Raw genomic sequence first — 17,824 nt, 5'->3', positions numbered from 1 at the left:
AACTTCTGCAAATTCTGTAGCTGGAACATTCTTCACCTAGGCATATGCCCCGTAGCACGAACCGCATACCATCGTATTTATCCGGCCTCGGCAGCTCCTGGAGGTTTATCCCAACACTTTTCCTCTTGTGGGGAACTATCGATCGTGGCTTTTTACGACATCATCATCTAGAAGCGAACAGATTTCATTCATATTCATTCTTCCAGCCTATCGGATGCTTCTGCCTAAATGCCCCGCCGCGGTGGCTCAGTGGTTACGGCACTCGGTTGATGTCCCGAAAGACGCGGGTTCGATCCCGGCTACGGCGGCTGAATTTCGATGGAGGCGAAATTCTAGAGGCCCGTGTACTGTGCGATGTCAGTGCATGGTAAAGAACCACAGGTGGTCGAAATTTCCGGAGCCCTTCACTACGGCGTCCCTCATAGCCTGAATTGCTTTGGGACGTTAAACCCCAATAAACCAAACCAATAAACGAAGCTTCTGCCTAAATGAAGTGAATGTGCGCCGCCCGGGAGTAGCATCAATTAGGTTAAATTTCAGGACCATTCAGGGGTCTCAAAAAAACTTCTAATTTTCTTCCAATTTGTGACGCATCTGCGTATTATAGAAAATTCAATTTGCGGAGAAAGTTAGCACTACTTACTGCTTTACTGACAATTCGCACCCGTATGGGCAATATGTTACAGCAACCAACACTGCTGAAAGATTTCACTGAATTTACTACTAATTATTTGCTCTCTGGATGAAGAACAGTTCAGTAGAGCTCTAAAAATTTCTTATAGGACGATGCTGATGACATTGATTACATTACACAGGCGATAGAACTCTCACTGCTGGAGATCGATTGACTTCTATCAGATTACCATGTCAGTGGCGTAGCCAGAAATTTTGTTCGGGAGGGGGTGCGGGAGTGGGGGGGGGGGGGGGGGGGGGGTGGCTCACGTTACATCGTGGCCTTGTCCTTATAGAATTTGTCGAGGGATCAAGCGCATTAATAAAAACTGCGTTGCCATTGGCAGCGCCACTGTGTATTAGATGCTGCAAACGAATTCTTGAAAGCTGCGCACTGTGAGGACGAGTAAAAATATATTCTTTATTAAAAGAAGTTTTTCGTATGTACCCAAAATAAAGAATGCCTCATATGAATCAATTCCATCTTTTGTGTCTAACAAGTAAAGGATATGTCACACCAACTTTAGAACTATATCAGATCGGAATCAGCAAAATAGTGCATGCCGCTAATAAAAAAAAAACCTGAGGGGCGCGTTTTTTTTTTCTCTGTCCCCTATTCCATTTTACAGTCCTCTTTCAAGGTGTGATACATGATATTGATGGCTCGCATTTTGTCACAAGATGCCGCTAGAGTAGGCACTTGAAGTACGTCTGTCATTTATAACATTCGACGCCAAGTTTGCATTTTGTGATTGTGACCATGTCAGCTTTTTCGAAGAGATTTTGCCATAGTATCTGCCCTTGTTTCAACCTATTAAGCGTCTAAAATCTCAAAAATTAAACGGAAACACTTGAGTCTCTGGCACACGTCATATTTGTAACCGCCTTTTTCTTTTAGGTGCGCACTTTATTAAGAATTTTAGACGCAAGATTTCGTGCTTCTTCGTTGTGATGTTCCATAACACTCGGCCGTCAGACTTATGAATTCGTTTGCCGAAACCCTCTGTACTTAAAAACCCAAATGTGAAATAAATCGCTCACAAGTAGGGTATGTCTTCGTCTGCAGCTGCACCAGTATCTGTGATTGCACCTTCATTGTCCTGCGGACGGTTTTACCTATGCGTGGTGATCCAGAAGCAGTTTCTTAACTGCATGCAAACTTTTACATTTCATCATTTAGGCCGCCGCGGTGGCAAAGTGGCTGTGGTGCTCGGCTGCTGACCCGAAAGACGCGAGTTCGATCCCGACCGCGGCGGTCGAATTCCGATGGAGACGAAATTCTAGAGGCCCGTGTACTGTGCGATGTCAGTGCACATTCAAGAACCCCAGGTGGTCGAAATTTCCGGAGCCCTTCACTACGGCGTCTCTCATAGCCTGAGTCGCTTTGGGAAGTTAAACCACATGAAACCAGACCAAAAGATCTTACGTCACTTTTATCCGTCCGGTCTTATAATACGCCAACATAGCTTGGTTCCCCCACACTAAAAACAACGTTAATACGCTCGAGATGGTGCAAAGGAAAGCCGTGCGCCTTATCTTCAACTGCTATGGCCGCATGCATTCAGCCACAGATCTTTTACGCACGGCAGGGCTTCACAGCTTCACACGCTGACCAGCCGTGCCAAATTACACCGTTTAAAAATTTTCTATCTACTTCTCAATAATGCATTAAAGATGTCTGCCACAGACTTTGTTCGTATAAACACTACACGACGAACACGTCAGAAGCATGCACTCACCCTTGAAGAATATTTCTGTCACAGTAATACTTTCCAATATTCTTTTTTTCCACAAGTTGTTCGAGATTGGAATATTGCATCCATCAGTCACAGCCCAGCGCACCATAGACAAATTTGTTACCCTCGCTGAGAGTTCTGCGCTTTCATACCTCTCATCATAACCTTGCTCGTATTCTTGTATTACAGTACTCTTCTCAGTGTATTTATTGTAATCAAGTGGCATCATCAGTTTGATCACATGATTGGTTTATTTATTATTGCCACTTGTATTGCATGTATTGCTTTTATTTCTACTCTTAAAAAAAATCAGCACTGAACCTGTATTTGTATGTTTTGCCCTTTCCTGTAAAAGTCCCAAGATGGGATTGACAGTATTCCGAAATAAATAAATAAATACTAGAGAAAGACGGCTCATATTGGTCTCTCATAAGGCTCAAGCTCCTCCTCAGCTCGCCATGGCCTCCCAGCGAATTCTTTATATGGCCATAAATCTATAGATTGTCTAAAGACTGTCTATGAAATTTGTATTGCCTAGAGACTGTGTATAGACTTTATAGACAGAAGTCTATGGACTCTGTATAGAGCTTCTAAAACTTTTTTTGTAAGGGAGATGCCTCCTCTACACGCACAGAGGCAGCTCTGTGCGCTGCAACGGTGCTTTGCAGGCACCTTGGAATCCAATGCGTGTCAGCGAGGCGGCGCGATGTCTTCTAAACATACTCCGTGGGCCCACATAGGTGAAATGTCACAGCTCACTAGAAGGAACGGGCAGGGAAGGCGCAGTCCTATCCCCCTCCTATCTTTTCTGGCTGAGCATCACCGCCGAAGCCCCTCTCAGGCCACTCAGTCAGCATCGAAGGCTTTCCAAAGCACCTAGCGCAAGACCCCTTGGCAAACTAGATTTCCTTTAAGCAGACGCTACAGCTGTACCACGATCGACGCTCCTCGGTATTTCTTCTTGCCTCACTTCGCATTCGAATGCATCTCTCTGTCCATCTGAAAGCCCTCCAACACGACCGTGGTGTCATGTTGGAATATGCACGCAGTCTAAGGAAACGTAATTTCTGCATCTAATTATCGCACTCTAACCGCGGGAGAAATGCGATAACGTTCCACTCTCATGGCCATCACCGCAAGAGTTACTTGAGGTTCACATGCATAGTCTTTGTTGTTGAATCGTGTTGATGAATTAGTCAATTTTACGAAACCAATGTCCAAACATTTTCAACAAACCCTATTGCTCAAGCATGACTTTGTATTTCTGTAATTTTGTGCTTTTTTTTTGTTTTGTTGTACCTGAAAATGTATGTCTGTTTTTAGTATTACCGATTTTCTTTAGTAATGTTTCTTATAAACAACCTATCTTGCTTTCAATATATAATAGTTAGATGTTCTGTTATTGCAAAGCAATCAGCAATTCTATGTTAGTCTATTTTGTAAGTATTTATGTGTTCATGCATGGCGCAAATCTATGTGACCAAAGATTGTGTGCTCTTTACCTGCTCGCTGAACGTCATCCGGAGCGAAAGCCTTTGTCAGGCACTGCAGCCTTTAGCTTTCGCTCCGGCTTTCTGTAACAGAAAGGAACAAATAAAGAGAAAGAAAGAAAGTCTGATTACATTTCTTCAGTTACGACTTGACTTCAGTCTTGTCTTGGCCTGAATTGAGCTAGTATTATCTGAAAGAATAAAATAATCTTTCTGACATAATACCTGCAGTTTACAAGATGCTCTCAGACAACATACAAATCTGACCCGAAAGACGCGGGTTCGATGCCGGCCGCGGCGGTTGAATTTCTTTGGAGGAGAAATTATAGAGGCCCGTGTACTGTGCGATGTCAGTGCACGTTAAAGAACCCCAGGTGGTCGAAATTTCCGGAGCCCTTCACTACGGCGTCCCTCATAGCCTCAGTCGCTTTGGTACCTTAAACCCCAATAAACCAACCAATCCTTTAAGAGCCGCTCAGCGAGGCCACTAGGCTATCGCCGCAGCCAGCACGCCTCATGTTAAACTGCACCACACTCCCGCTCTGTGTATTAGAGAGCTTCGTCTCCACCAACTTCAATCTTCTCCGTTCCGCGGCACTGCCTGCTCACCGTTGTCTTCTACGTAGCACAAATCCGTGCTTTCGCTCTGATTCTCCGCCTAGCCGAACCAAACGAAAGCTCAAATCGCCACGCGCATGTGCACGCCCCAAACAGGTGCGACACTCTCATTGCTCCGCTTGTCTCGCATTGGGCCGGCGTCAGTGTAGCGCTAATTATGATTCTGGTCGGATGGTTGCGCCCATTGTAGGGAGCCGGCATTTCGAAATGCACAGACCGCTGTCTTGATGCCGCAGAGGCCGCGCAGGCGACGATAACATATGCCGCTTCATATGAGGCAGCTGCAGACACCTTTCCACCGCTAACAGCCCACGTGCTGTCGAACTTTTACCTCTGGGACTCATTTTCGTCTTGCTATCGACGAAACTCGCTCAAAACACTCGGTCTACGGACGAAGTATCTGATTTGTTTTATATAGTTACCATTGATTTTCGCCTTGCCCCTACGACGCTGGAAATGCAAGCTCCCTGTGTGTCTGTCCTGCAGCATATCACTCCTGCACGGAAACCTGGTCTAGTTGCTGCGCTTAAAATAAGTTGAAACCGCCGTTCCTGGCGCTTTTTGCAGCGCGATCCAGCGTCGCAAGGATAGTAATAGCTCCCAAAGGTGCTGGGTGCTGCTGCTTTGTTGCGACGTGTATATTGCAAAAGAGGTCCATGTCTAAATGTAACCGGTAGCAGTGCAATAATATTGGTCAGACAGAGGAGCCATGATCGCTGGCTGGTGTCTGTCGTGGCTCATTTTCTGATTATCAAGCGCACTCCGGTTCGTATACGCCGAAAATCGCACGTGTGGCGTGAAACAGTGACGCACCGCTGCCGCGGCATTCACGCGAGGAAGCGACACAACGTCTACTAAGATCCGAAAGTGCACGCAAGGGGATTACCCGAGCTTTGTTCCGCACATGACAACGCGATACGTAGCCCGCTGTTACGGTGGCGATAAGCTAAGGCGATAAGAGCAGGTTCCGGAGCAAGGGGCGGTGTGCTTCGTGAGACACAGACAGGGCGCGTGTGTTCATGCTGCATCGGCGCCTCGCATGGGTAAGTCGAACCATCAGGGATAACTGTAGTAAATTAACACGAAACTGGAGCAGTACCTGAGGTGTTTGAGCGCGTTTGGTTGCTAGCAAGACGCAGATGAGTCCCAGAGGCAACAAAGTTCGAAACACGCGGTTTATTTGCGGTGTAAGTGCGCCTTCATCTATGTCAGGCGAAGCGGCTTATTACTGGTAGAGCAGTCCTTGCGGCTCTATCTTATTGATTCATTGATTGATTGTAAACCTCTTTTTTTCGTCGGAAATAACTCGGTGCTAATAGGTGACGTTAAGTGGTCGAAAGTACATAGCCCTCAACGACTTTGTCAGCCAATTCCACCGCCAGAACTGGCGTTCTGGGGTCAGAGCTAGCCAGCCCGGTCTCCCATCGCTCGAGAGAAGGAGCAATAACTAGATCACCCGGAGGTGGCTCTATTTTGCAGTCCCAGAGGATATGTCCTTAGTTAGCTCGCTGGCCGCAGTTTTTACAGTTCGGGTTGTATAGATCCGGATAAATGTGCTCTAGGAGTGATGGGTGCGTATCTATCTCGTCTGTAGACGATGCCACGTAAAATCTTGTTCTTTAGTCAGGCTTTTGCCCGGAGGGGGGAAAGTTCTCCTCCCTTATCAAGGCGCTGTTGTGTGCATTTCGAAATGCCCGCTCGCAACACAGGCGCGCGGCCACCGGTCATCACCAGCAGTAGCATGACATAGACTCCGGCCGAACGCGAGGCAAGCGGAGGAATGAGAGAATCACGCCGTTTGGTGGCCTGGACATGCGCGTGGCGATCTTTAGCTTTCGACCGGCTAGGCGGCGCTGACATGCAGCTTATTCTGCTGCGTCGCGCTCCGTTTAATTCTGTCCGCGCCTGTACACAGTTATGTAAACAACCTCAGAGTGGGGATTGTCGCATTCCTGGGGGACTTTCCGCAGGCACAGTAAATTCTGAAGCGCTCATTTAGGCGGCGGCGACTATTCGTCGATGCAGGTGGGGAAACATTCGGAGTAAGGGGGGCTTTGCCAGCGGTTTAGTTCCGCAGAAGGGTTGTACGAACTGAGAAATGTATTCGTTAGGTTTACACAGGCACACATGGAGCGGGGAAGCCGTCGCATACGGCACTTTTCTCAGTTCTTTTCGTGCCGCAAGCTTACTCTAGTGTCACCTTGTGATAATTTGAGTTTATTATAGAGCCGATGAATAGCGGGCAAGAACTTTATTCATATCAAGCGACTACGCCACTGACATAATGCCGCGTGTTTCACGGCGCACATCGGTGAAGGCATACACTGCAAGTGCCTCTCTTCAGATACGGGAGCACTTGACAGCTCAAAAGATACCCCTCTGATAGCATACGAATTAAATGCTTCTAAGTGTTAATAATAAAGCAGGGGTGCGTGCATCTATTTGTTTCATCAACAATCACAAAAGGGGCACCACGATTAACTCCGCTTTTCCAAAGATCATTAAGCTAGTGTACCAAGGTGAAGGCTTCCGGAAAAAAAACACGGAAAATGCGTTTAATTTCGCTAAACAATAAAAAGTAAAGCATTTCGAGCAACTGCCGCCAAGTGTGCACGCATACGGCTGAACGCAGCCAGGAGCTCACAGCATACGACGCGGGGCGGGTATGCCCTTATGACTTCGTGATCAGAGGTTGCCAGGCCAGCCAGCAATTCGCAAAAAAAAATCCGAAAAAAAATAGTTTTACATATATCTACCGGGCAGAATCAAATTAAACTTTGCGGAATTGTAATTTAACGTGTTGGAAATTGAATGCAATAAGCAGAGTATGGGAGAAAATCGGCTGTCATGGCCCCTTTAAGGCGTCCCTCCTGTTTTCATTTCAGCGTAGAGTGAGTGCCGTCCATGGTCGTAACTTTGTGGCCGACTTCATCTGGAAAGCAAGGCTGGTGGTGAAACCGAGTAGTGAAGTTGTCATCAGCCTTTGAAAAAAATGAACAGAAAAGATGACACCTGGAGGGGCGGCAAGCGAAATGTTTATAAGACCCCTTGATGTAGGTTGTGGTCATGCAGTTTGCGCTTTCTTCGTATGAATTTCGCATGTTGCGCTCATTTTATGTTTCATCACGCCCTTTCAGACAATTTATTTCTACAATCGCATCCCTTCAACATAACAGCAATAATGCATTTACACGCAGCACTGATTTGTGGCAAATTCCCCGTTTCCGCACCAATTACAAACTACACTCCCTTAAGCACAACCTCCCGTTAATTTCAAATAAACACTCGCAATTTACCAAACCCAGCCTTAACCAGTTGCGACAGTACTTTTTATCCGTATAGATGTTCTGGTGAATAACTGTTTTCCATTGTCCCAAATATCTTTCTTTATATTTTTGTTTCACATCATACAATCATTGTAACCACATTAAATAACTGTTTGTTATTTTCTTGTGCTCTGTTTTTCTCTCTTGTGTTCGACTGATGTTATTTATTTTGATTTTGAATGTGTTGAAATCATTCATATGTATGTTTTTTCCAGTTTTTACATTACTTCAAAACTGTACACACGTTTCTACTTGTTACCGCATTTTACACGTCTTTCTGTGCTGTGTGTTTAAGTATTGATATTTTTATGTTCCTTTATTTTGCTGTTTTTCAATGTCTGTATGACTTGCCCTGCCTTGTATGCTGGGCCCTGGGCCTTGTCAAGCTGACAAAAGCAGCTTTTAGCCCAGGTGTCCCACCAGAATTTTTTTTTCTGGAAATAAACTGAAACTGAAACTGAAACTAAAATATATGATTCGTCAGTGTCCTGATGACATCACGGTCACGTAACCCTAATTCAAAAGTCAGAGAGTACAATCAAAAACGAAATGCCCTGAATGGTCGAGAGAGCCACGTGAATTGTAACGTCATCATAACCTGCCCACCATGCGAGATGTAGTACAACGCATGTAACAACCATATAAGTTTTTAAAGTTTGTGGCCGAACAAATTCTGACTTCATCGCGCAAGCATACATGCGCTTTCGAGAAGCTTGCAGGCTGAGTAATTGGTAAGTGCGCGTAAGTTGTCCAATTAGCCAAAATGTTTTGACACAGAGCTCCGAGGGTAGACGCGTTTTCGAAATTCTAAAAGCTTATATAGATATACTTGCGTGGACTACATGCTTCTCAATAATTAGAGCACCGAGCGTTAGTACATAAAATGAACCATTTATTATTAGTTAACGAGACTGCTCTTATCTGTGCACTGCTGTACTTCCCTTATAAAAATTTCTATAGACAGTCCATAGACTGTCTATAGACTTTAGTCTATGAAGTCTATAGACTGTCTATAGACAAATCCTTTAGACTGGTCTATAGACAGTCTATAGATTTATGGCCATACACTTTTAGTAGACTTTTGTCTATAGACAGTCTATAGACAAATGCCTACTGAAAGTCTATAGGTCTATAGGAAGTCTATAGACACAGGTCTATAGACAGTCTATAGACGATCTATAGACTTATGGTCATACATTTCCTATAGAGCTGTCTATAGACCGTCCATAGACACTTGTCTATAGACGGACTATAGACGACCTATAGACTTATGGCCATAGACTTCCTGCAGATTACTGTCTATAGACAGTCTACAGACAAGTCTACTGGTCCAGTAGACATATGTCTATAGACTGTCTATAGACATTCCATAGGTGTGTGGCCTGGCAGTGCTATAGACCTTTGTCTATGGACAGTCTATAGACCTCTGTCTACTAAACTATTAGTAGACCATTATCTATAGACTGCCTATAGACTGTCTACAATAATTGAAAAAGGTCACCAGACAGAGTTCACACATGAAACAATCAATATACTTACAAATTTAGTTTATTTCCAAGCTATCCAGGCTGGGAATATGCAATACATGCACCATAAGAATGCACCACAGTAACATAAAAGTTGAAAGTAACAGTCCGGCTAGTTTCCTCAGAAGCATTCTTGTGGCCTGTTGTCTGCAGTAAATCATCCGGGCATGTTCACCTGTACAGCACAAAGGAAAAAAATAATATAAGAGGAATTGAAAAAAAATTACCATTCCATCTCTACACATATGCTTTACAATGCAAGGCATATCCTGGCTATGCCATTCTAGAAAGGCAATCTTGATCTTTTGGTTTGGTTTTATGCGGTTCAAAGACCCAAGGCGACACAGGCTACGAGACGCTGAAGTGAAAGGCTGGGGAATAATTTCGGTCACCTGTGCAGAGTACACAGGCCTTTAGCATTTTGCCTCTATTAAAATGCGACCGCCTAGGCCGGAATCGAACCTGCATCTTTCAGGTCACCATACGAACATGATAGCCACTGAGCTATCACGACGGCTCAATCATTTCTGTAAATACACGAAAGATTGTAAGTGTCGTCATAAAACATTGTAACAAAGACCCCTAATCCCTGGAGCACTCTAACTCTGAATCCAGTACTGATACTGATTTCTGTATGGCAATACTGTTACAGCGAATACTGATCTCTTTATGGCAATCCTTTTACACTATTTGTAACAGAAGACTTGGAACAATTGTGCCACATATCTGCATTGACTCGCAAGGAGCTGTTAAGAATGCCACCTCCATAAAATACAGATTCAGTGCACCTTACACAGGGATCCAAAAAGGAGATATTGCAGCATTTATTCTTATAACCGCTATAGAAAAAACGCTTCAGAATACCCTCCGTGAATTAAGCCTGGTACACCCGGCCAAATTTTTAACTAGCTCGGGTGTTGCATCGCTAAATGCACCTTGTAAAAAAGGTGCCTTTAGGCTACACTGCTGGCATATTCATGCTGTAATTTAACGAGTGAAATGTCATTTCGTGGTTCCTTTTTGTTCATATAATGTTTGAGTGCTGTACTTGCGTGTTTAGATCAACGTTATCAGAAACATTCGTCTGCCACTTTGAACAGCTGAAACAAGCGGCATACGCAGCAATGGATCTGGTCCATATGGCCTCATCCTCTGGGTAAAGTACCACTCCTTTCATGGCGGACATGTCGTTTACCCAGATTAGTGCAAATGCGCCACCAGAACCATGGCTGCGTATTCCGCTTGTTTCGGCTCTTCGTAGCGGCAGAAGATGAATATTTCTGGTAACTTTGATCTAAACATGCAAGTACTCCACTCAAACATTATATTAACAAAAAGAAACTATGAAATGCCATCTCACGCGTCAAATTACAACATGAATATGCTAGCCAAAAGGCACATTTTTACAAGGTGCATTTAGCGATGCAACACCTAAGCTAGTTAAAGATTTGGCCGAGTGTACGTAAGCCGATACCCAAACGGGCACAAGCTATACAAAACCAGCAGGCAGAAGCAACCAGTTCACCACAGATTTGCACCTATAACTTGAAGCACAAAGACGGAACAGCATAATCATATATCTGCGCGCGCTCTTAGAAACAAGCGGGTTGCAGCGCTTCCATGCCGCGCTCATTATTCAGAAAACTAATACAGCACACAGAGGCTGCAGCTGCGCCGTTTCAAAAGCAGTCGCGAGGTTGAGACAGCAAATTACTGTCACGATAAAATACCGTCTGAAATTCACTTAGTTTTTCCTTCAAGTGCAGCTCCAACAGCGCAGTAAAGAAGTGTGTTTCTTGCATGGAGGCAGCCTAAACCAACGCTGCTAGAAAAATCAGCGAAAGCATTAAACGTGCTCAAAGTAGGAAGTATTTCAATGAAACAATTAACGCCTTCAACGGGCGCAGCTATAATAACACGAGAGCTTAATTTAATTTTAGGCGCAAATAAGCGGCGAGTCACATCGGCGCTTTCGTAACGTAGCAGTCTGAAATTAGAAACACATACTATGCCTCTCGCGCAAATGGTATTCTAGAAATCTGTGCACGCGTGAGCGGGATTCATGAACGAACCACTCGGAACGAAATGTAAGCCACCTCTTGTCGAGCCGACCTTTATCCAGCTTTCAAAATGAAGTGCCCGCAAGCCAGCGGCGGCGGCCAACGGCTCTGATGACAGACACGGACGAATCCATACGTGTGCAACGAAGGGGAGATGGGATGGAGCTCGTGGGTTCTTCGCGGTGTTTGAGCACGCCGGCCATTCGCGCCGGCAACGAATTTTATTCACCCATCCCACTACAAGCATTCCTCCAGCGCCGCTTGAATACAACTTTGACAAACGTCTCGCGCTCCAGTCTATAGCGTTACAAGACACCTTTGCTGAAACGTCGGCGTCCACGACGCGCACCGAGCGAGCGTCCATATGTAGCAAGCAATGCACACCTCAAAAAGAACAGCACTCCATGGTCCGGACAGGCGATAACACAAAGATAAGAAAATAAATGTAATACACCACTGAACGAGACTGTATGTAAGTAGGTTTTCGGAGGTGCAAAGTAAATTGAGCTCACACGGCGCTATCTAACACGCAGTTCCATTTCGGCCGTCATTCACAGGCTAAACGACATTTCTGGCCGCGCATCTACTTTGGAACACGAAAAATCTAGTAGACAGCTCGCGAGCAGCGGCGTATCAAGGGCATCGCACAGACTGCCTTTCCGCGCGTTAGTAAAGACAGCGGGACAGAGATAAGCGGCATTAGTCGAGAACCCGATGGCTTCCGCCTTAGAAACGAAGATAGGACGTTTGTAACTGCGCACATAATCTGTTCTGCACACACAGCTCTGCTTAGAGTGGTTTAGGAGACCAAATGAATAAAATATAAACGTGTAGACTTACCGTAAGCGGACGATGAAGCTGGATTTTGAAGAAAACGTAATCCGCGAAACACACGCCAACGCCATTGACGCAGCCACGCACAGGGTTGTTTGCAGCCCGAATGATTTTCCGCCGTCTCGCGGTAAAATGGGTAAAACGTGAAACAGAAACCCATTTCACGGTTGTATCTTTATCGCTCGCACTCTTGCCGTGTGCAGCTTGATCTGATATCCAAGTCCACAGAAGGCAATTGGTTTATAAGCTTAAATTCTTCGCTTACCCTCTAAAAATCTTATTGTTTCCGTGAAAACAGAACCGAAATCTAACTTCTTGTCGGTATACGCGCCGCATCTCCCACCGAATAAATAGTATATGGTACAATTCTCGAATAATAATTATAAGGTTGCATAGCATAACGTCTTTTTTGCGTGTGTTCGTGTTTAGAAAACTGATATGCGCCACATCAGCGTGTCATCGGCTTCGAAGCAACAGGTGCAAGGGTAGGAACGAAAAAATACTGGCTTTGTGATTGTTGCGTCGCAGCACTTATTCACGTGAATACAAACTGCAAAGGTAGAAATGGCAGATGTTAATCGCACAGAGGACCAGGCTCTTCGAGATTAATCTAAGATGTTTCTAAGGGATGCGCGCTTCCTTTAATTCTCACAGCCGTATTTCCCCCTTTATTTTCAGGACGTTTTAAAGAGAAATGTAGAACCGTTGATGAAATGTTTCTGATTTCAGCGCGTTGGACAGTAACGATCGAAAGATGTAATGGAATTGTGTAGAGCGATTCCTTTAAGGGAAAGCGTATTCGTTCGATGTAGTACAGTTTGCGGGCGCGCTTACTTCAAGAACGGCTGCCTTTCCTCGGCTTACTTGTTAGCATTAAATATCTAATTGTACTGACAATATACATCACGGTATAACGAAAAGGAGCTTGGCAAGGCTCCTGAAAACAATATACAGGAGGGTGTTGTAATGGCCTTACGCAATACCTTTTAATTTCCGTAATAGCGAAGGAGGTGGGGGACTCCCGACATAGTTGCGGTCACTAGATGCAGGTCCCCTCAACATGCAGTGCAAAAAGAAATTGACATTGTTCTGGACTTAGTCGAAAGTCAGTGTATCGAACATTGTTAAATAAAATTACGATTGTTATAAACTGGTCTATAGGCAGTAGACTATCTATAGTGTACAGTCTATAAACGAAAGGAAATTGAGGTAGTTGTAGACTGTAGTCTATAGACCGTCTATAGACAAAATGAAATTGAAGCAGCTATAGACCGTAGGCTATAGAGAGTCTATAGACCGTCTATAGACGAAAGGAAATTGAAGCAGCTATAGACCGTAGTCTATAGAGAGTCTATAGACCGTCTATAGACGGAAAAAAAATTGAGGCAGCTATAGACCTTGCTCTATAGAGAGTCTATAGACCGTCTATAGACGAAAGGATATTGTGGCAGCTATAGACCTTAGTTTATAGACCGTCTATAGACGAAAGGAAATTGAAGCAGTTATAGTTTGGTTTGGTTTGGTATGGGGTTTAACGTCCCAAAGCGACTAAGGCTATGAGAGACGCCGTAGTGGAGGGCTCCGGAAATTTCGACCACCTGGGGTTCTTTAACGTGCACTGCCATCGCACAGTACACGGGCCTCGAATTTCTCCTCCAAAGAAATTCAGCCGCCGCGGCCGGGATCGAACCCGCGTCTTTCGGGACAGCAGCCGAGCACCATAGCCACTGAGCCACCGCGGCGGCGAAGCAGTTATAGACTTTAGTCTATAGAGAGTCTATAGACAAAAGAAAAGTGAGGCAGCTATAGACCTTAGTCTATAGCGAGTCTATAGACCGTCTATAGACGAAAGGAAACTGAAGCAGTTATAGACTTTAGTCTATAGACAGTCTATAGACAAAAGGAAATTGAGGCAGCTATAGACCTTAGTCTATAGCGAGTCTATAGACCGTCTATAGACGAAAGGAAATTGAAGCAATTATAGACATTAGTCTATAGACAGTCTATACACAAAAGGAAATTGAGGCGGCTATAGACCTTAGGCTATAGCGAGTCTATAGACTCTCTATAGATGAAAGGAAATGGAGGTAGTTATAAACTTCAGTCTATAGAGAGTCTATAGACCATCTATAGACAAAAGGAAATTGAAGCAGCTATAGACTTTAGTCTATAAAGTGTCTATAGACAGTCTATAGACAAAAGGAAATTGAGACAGCTATAGACTTTAGTCTATAGAGAGTCTATAGACAGTCTATAGACGAAAGGAAATTGAGGCAGCTATAGACTTTAGTCTATAAAGTGTCTATAGACAGTCTATAGACAAAAGGAAATTGAGACAGCTATAGACTTTAGTCTATAAAGTGTCTATAGACAGTCTATAGACAAAAGGAAATTGAGACAGCTATAGACCTTAGTCTATAGAGAGTCTATAGACGGTCTATAGACGAAAGGAAATTGAGGCAGCTATAGACCTTAGTCTATAGAGGGTCTATAGACCGTCTATAGACAAAAGGAAATTGAAGCAGCTATAGACTTTAGTCCATAGATTTTCTATAGACTGTCTATAGACAAAAGGAAAAGCCTATAGGATGGCTATAGAGTCTATAAAAAGTCTATAGAAAGTCTATAGACCATTTTTATAAGGGTTCACCGCTAACAATGCTATGCCGAAAAAAGCATTCTTGGAAATCAAAAAGCCAATTTTAAAAGTTGCGTAAAGACTGAACTAAACACCCTGTATGTTGAAAAATATCTCCGTAACTGGTGTGCTTCCGTGAAAACCTCCATTTATACATATGCAATGAACATTGACTCAGTCCCAGTCGCGTTACATGCGATGCAAAAATGACAGGGGGCTTTTTCACGGCAATTTTATGAAATCAGCCGCGCTTGCATAAATATTTTATGTAAGAATTGTTCAAATACGCAATTTGCTGCTTCGAGTATCATTACGGAACACAAATCGCGGGCCTTTGTTTTCCTATACGTGCGAAGGTCACGCATTGTAGACGCGAAATATCAAAGCGCAGCTAGCATATGTGACATTTCGGTAGCCCTTCGTCGTGGTTTTTTTCTTTCTCGTGTTTAGCCTCGTGTAGTTTCCCAGCCGAAGCGCGTATATCTGTTAACATGAATAACCGACTAGCCCGATTCAGCGCCAAGTTTGACCTTTTAATACCGGTGAAAAAAAAATTACATGTTAATTCCCGTAGGGTAAACATGAAAGGTGCGGGTACTCACCGAAACCTCTAGCAAGCCCTAAGCTAGAGAAACATAACACTATAATGTTACTAACTGAACGTTATGAAGAGTAGAAATTAAGTTTTACAATAGTATACATTGGACGTATACGCAGGTGTGCCCTCCATACCTCTAATTTGACTTGGTTGGTTTATGGGGTTTAACGTCCCAAAACAACTCAGGCTATGAGAGACATTAATTTCCTAATTTGATTTGATTTCTCTCTTCTTTGTCACTTGGTGATTTCTTTGCTAACAACAAGCAATAATAAAGCACAGTCACTACTGAAATGCTATGTTCATAAGGTAGAGAGAGGCAAGAGAACACGGTATTCTCGACAGCGCAGAATGAACAAGGCCAGAAAACAACGTTCCCTCGGCTAGCCAACGTTTCTTCAAGAGAACTTTCAGTGACTTCTGTCACGTGGTGTGTTTTAAACACGCGAGCGTCTAGCTCAGCCACACCCTCTCGGCAATGGGCACCACAAAAGAACCCAAATTTTCAGACTACTTTAATGAGGCCATTTCAAAGGTACCCTCCAAGGTCTCCTTGCGAGAGTGAACATCTCCACATCTGCACATTAAACGTAGCTCTCACATTAAACTAAGGCGGCATACAGAGCGTTACTGTTCTGGACGTGTATGGATATTAAATGAATTTTTACATTGTGATGCAGTTGTGGTATGTTGACCATTGCCGGAAGTGCTTAGAAAATATGGAACAGTTCAAGGCAAAAAAATCACGTGACTAGCGCATTCGCGCGCCACGATTGTGCTGCTCTCAACCCTGGCTAGAGTGAACGAAATCAGCTGCTGGTATGGCGCGACGACCCCATTATTCCGGCAGGCCAATATGTCGACGGTGGTTGCGACGCCCGCGCGAGCCAGTCTGTTACGGTTCAAGTTGCAGCGAATGCACCGGGCATTGTGAGCGCGATAATCGTGGCGCGCGAATTCCCTTGTCATGTGATTTTTTGCTATTTTGCGGGCTTTCTTTGGAGCTCGAAAAAAAGATACACGTGAGGCTTTCTTTAACGCAAATAAATAGAATGGGGGTTTCTGAAGGTGCACTCCAACTTTGCTACTCACATTTGCTCTCTAAAGTCAATATTAACGCATTTAGAAAAATTATTTTAATTGCTAATTCATTAACTGCAAAAAAATTGCCTACGATGCGCAAGTCGGTTGGTAGGTGTATATAAGTAGTTTCCGTGGCCTACCTCAAATATTTTATCTTTTAACCCTTGGCTAAAGTTTGCCTGGACACCCTGCATAGTTTTCGTAATTTCGTGGCTTCTTTACGCTCGGCTTCTCGTTTTTTAGAGCGCAGCTCTTTGGCGTCCGTTCCTGGGTTTCGCGTCGTCGTCGGCCTCGTAACCAGCTCCGCCCCCAATGTCACGCTTTTCAATTGGTCGAAATGCTCGTGACGTCACAGTGCGCGAATTTCAAATGGGGATAATTGTACTTTGGCTAGTAACCATGCAACCAATCAAAGGGATCGTATAGTGATGCTGCAACTAAGTTGGACTGAGTTTAGTTAATTGTTTAATTAATCAATTAGCCTAATTAATATAGAGGAGAATGAAGAGGCCAGAAGAAAAGAAAAGAAAGACGCGCGCCGCAGCGACAACCGCGTCCGCGGAAGGAGACGCTGCTGAAAAAAAACAGATAAGTACGAAGCCGCGTTCCCTCCACCACCACGCACTTCCCCACTCAGTAAGACGTTGCTCGTTTCATATACGTTGTGTCGAACATCCTAGACAGTTCCAACAATTGACAGGTTAATGACAGAACACGATGGATAGAAATTCAATAATATAAATATGATATAGCCTAATTAACCTTTCTAGTTAGACCGCATAAATCAATAAAACCGAGAACGAAATTGGTCGAGTTGGGGAATCGAACCAGGGTCTCCGGAGTGCGATACGAGCACGCTAGCCACTCCGTAATGCCAGCTGAATGGTTTGGAATGAACTAAGGCGCGTCTAGCTAATACGGCGTCTTCGTTCACTCCCATCTTCCCCCTTTCCCTTACGGCGAGGTGCAGGTGTCCACCCACATATGCGAGAGAGATACATTTCCTTTCCTCAAAAAATAAATTTACCGTCCAGCAAGGCGTACAGCCGAATTGGCGATGGCGTTCTGTGGACTCCCTGGCAGCGTTGCAAGACGCTGTCGCGTTCCACTCACAGGCGAAGCTTAACATGTTAACCACACATCAGTAACACACGCAGACAGCCAATGGACGCGTCATTCGCTGGCAGCACTTGATTCATCATTCACAACCACATTCTTAACGTACGCTCCCTTGCCGCACATG

At 44.4% G+C, this 17,824-nt stretch overlaps 1 long non-coding RNA gene across 1 annotated transcript; it reads right to left on the bottom strand.

The window, feature by feature from the left end:
- Window positions 1-9,372: 9,372 nt before the first annotated feature.
- On the bottom strand, window positions 9,373-12,347 carry LOC149366210 (uncharacterized). Its single transcript, XR_016284532.1, has 2 exons — window positions 12,269-12,347; window positions 9,373-9,543 (listed from the first exon to the last, which is right to left on the bottom strand). It is a non-coding gene; the product is annotated as an uncharacterized LOC149366210 (long non-coding RNA).
- Window positions 12,348-17,824: the final 5,477 nt, after the last annotated feature.

The sequence above is a fragment of the Amblyomma mixtum genome, chromosome 1 (genome assembly GCF_055824585.1).
Source record: "Amblyomma mixtum isolate Tamu chromosome 1, ASM5582458v1, whole genome shotgun sequence".
NCBI classification, from domain to species: domain Eukaryota; kingdom Metazoa; phylum Arthropoda; class Arachnida; order Ixodida; family Ixodidae; genus Amblyomma; species Amblyomma mixtum.
Note: the sequence above shows the minus strand (reverse complement) of the source record. Positions and strands in the feature narration are given on the sequence as shown.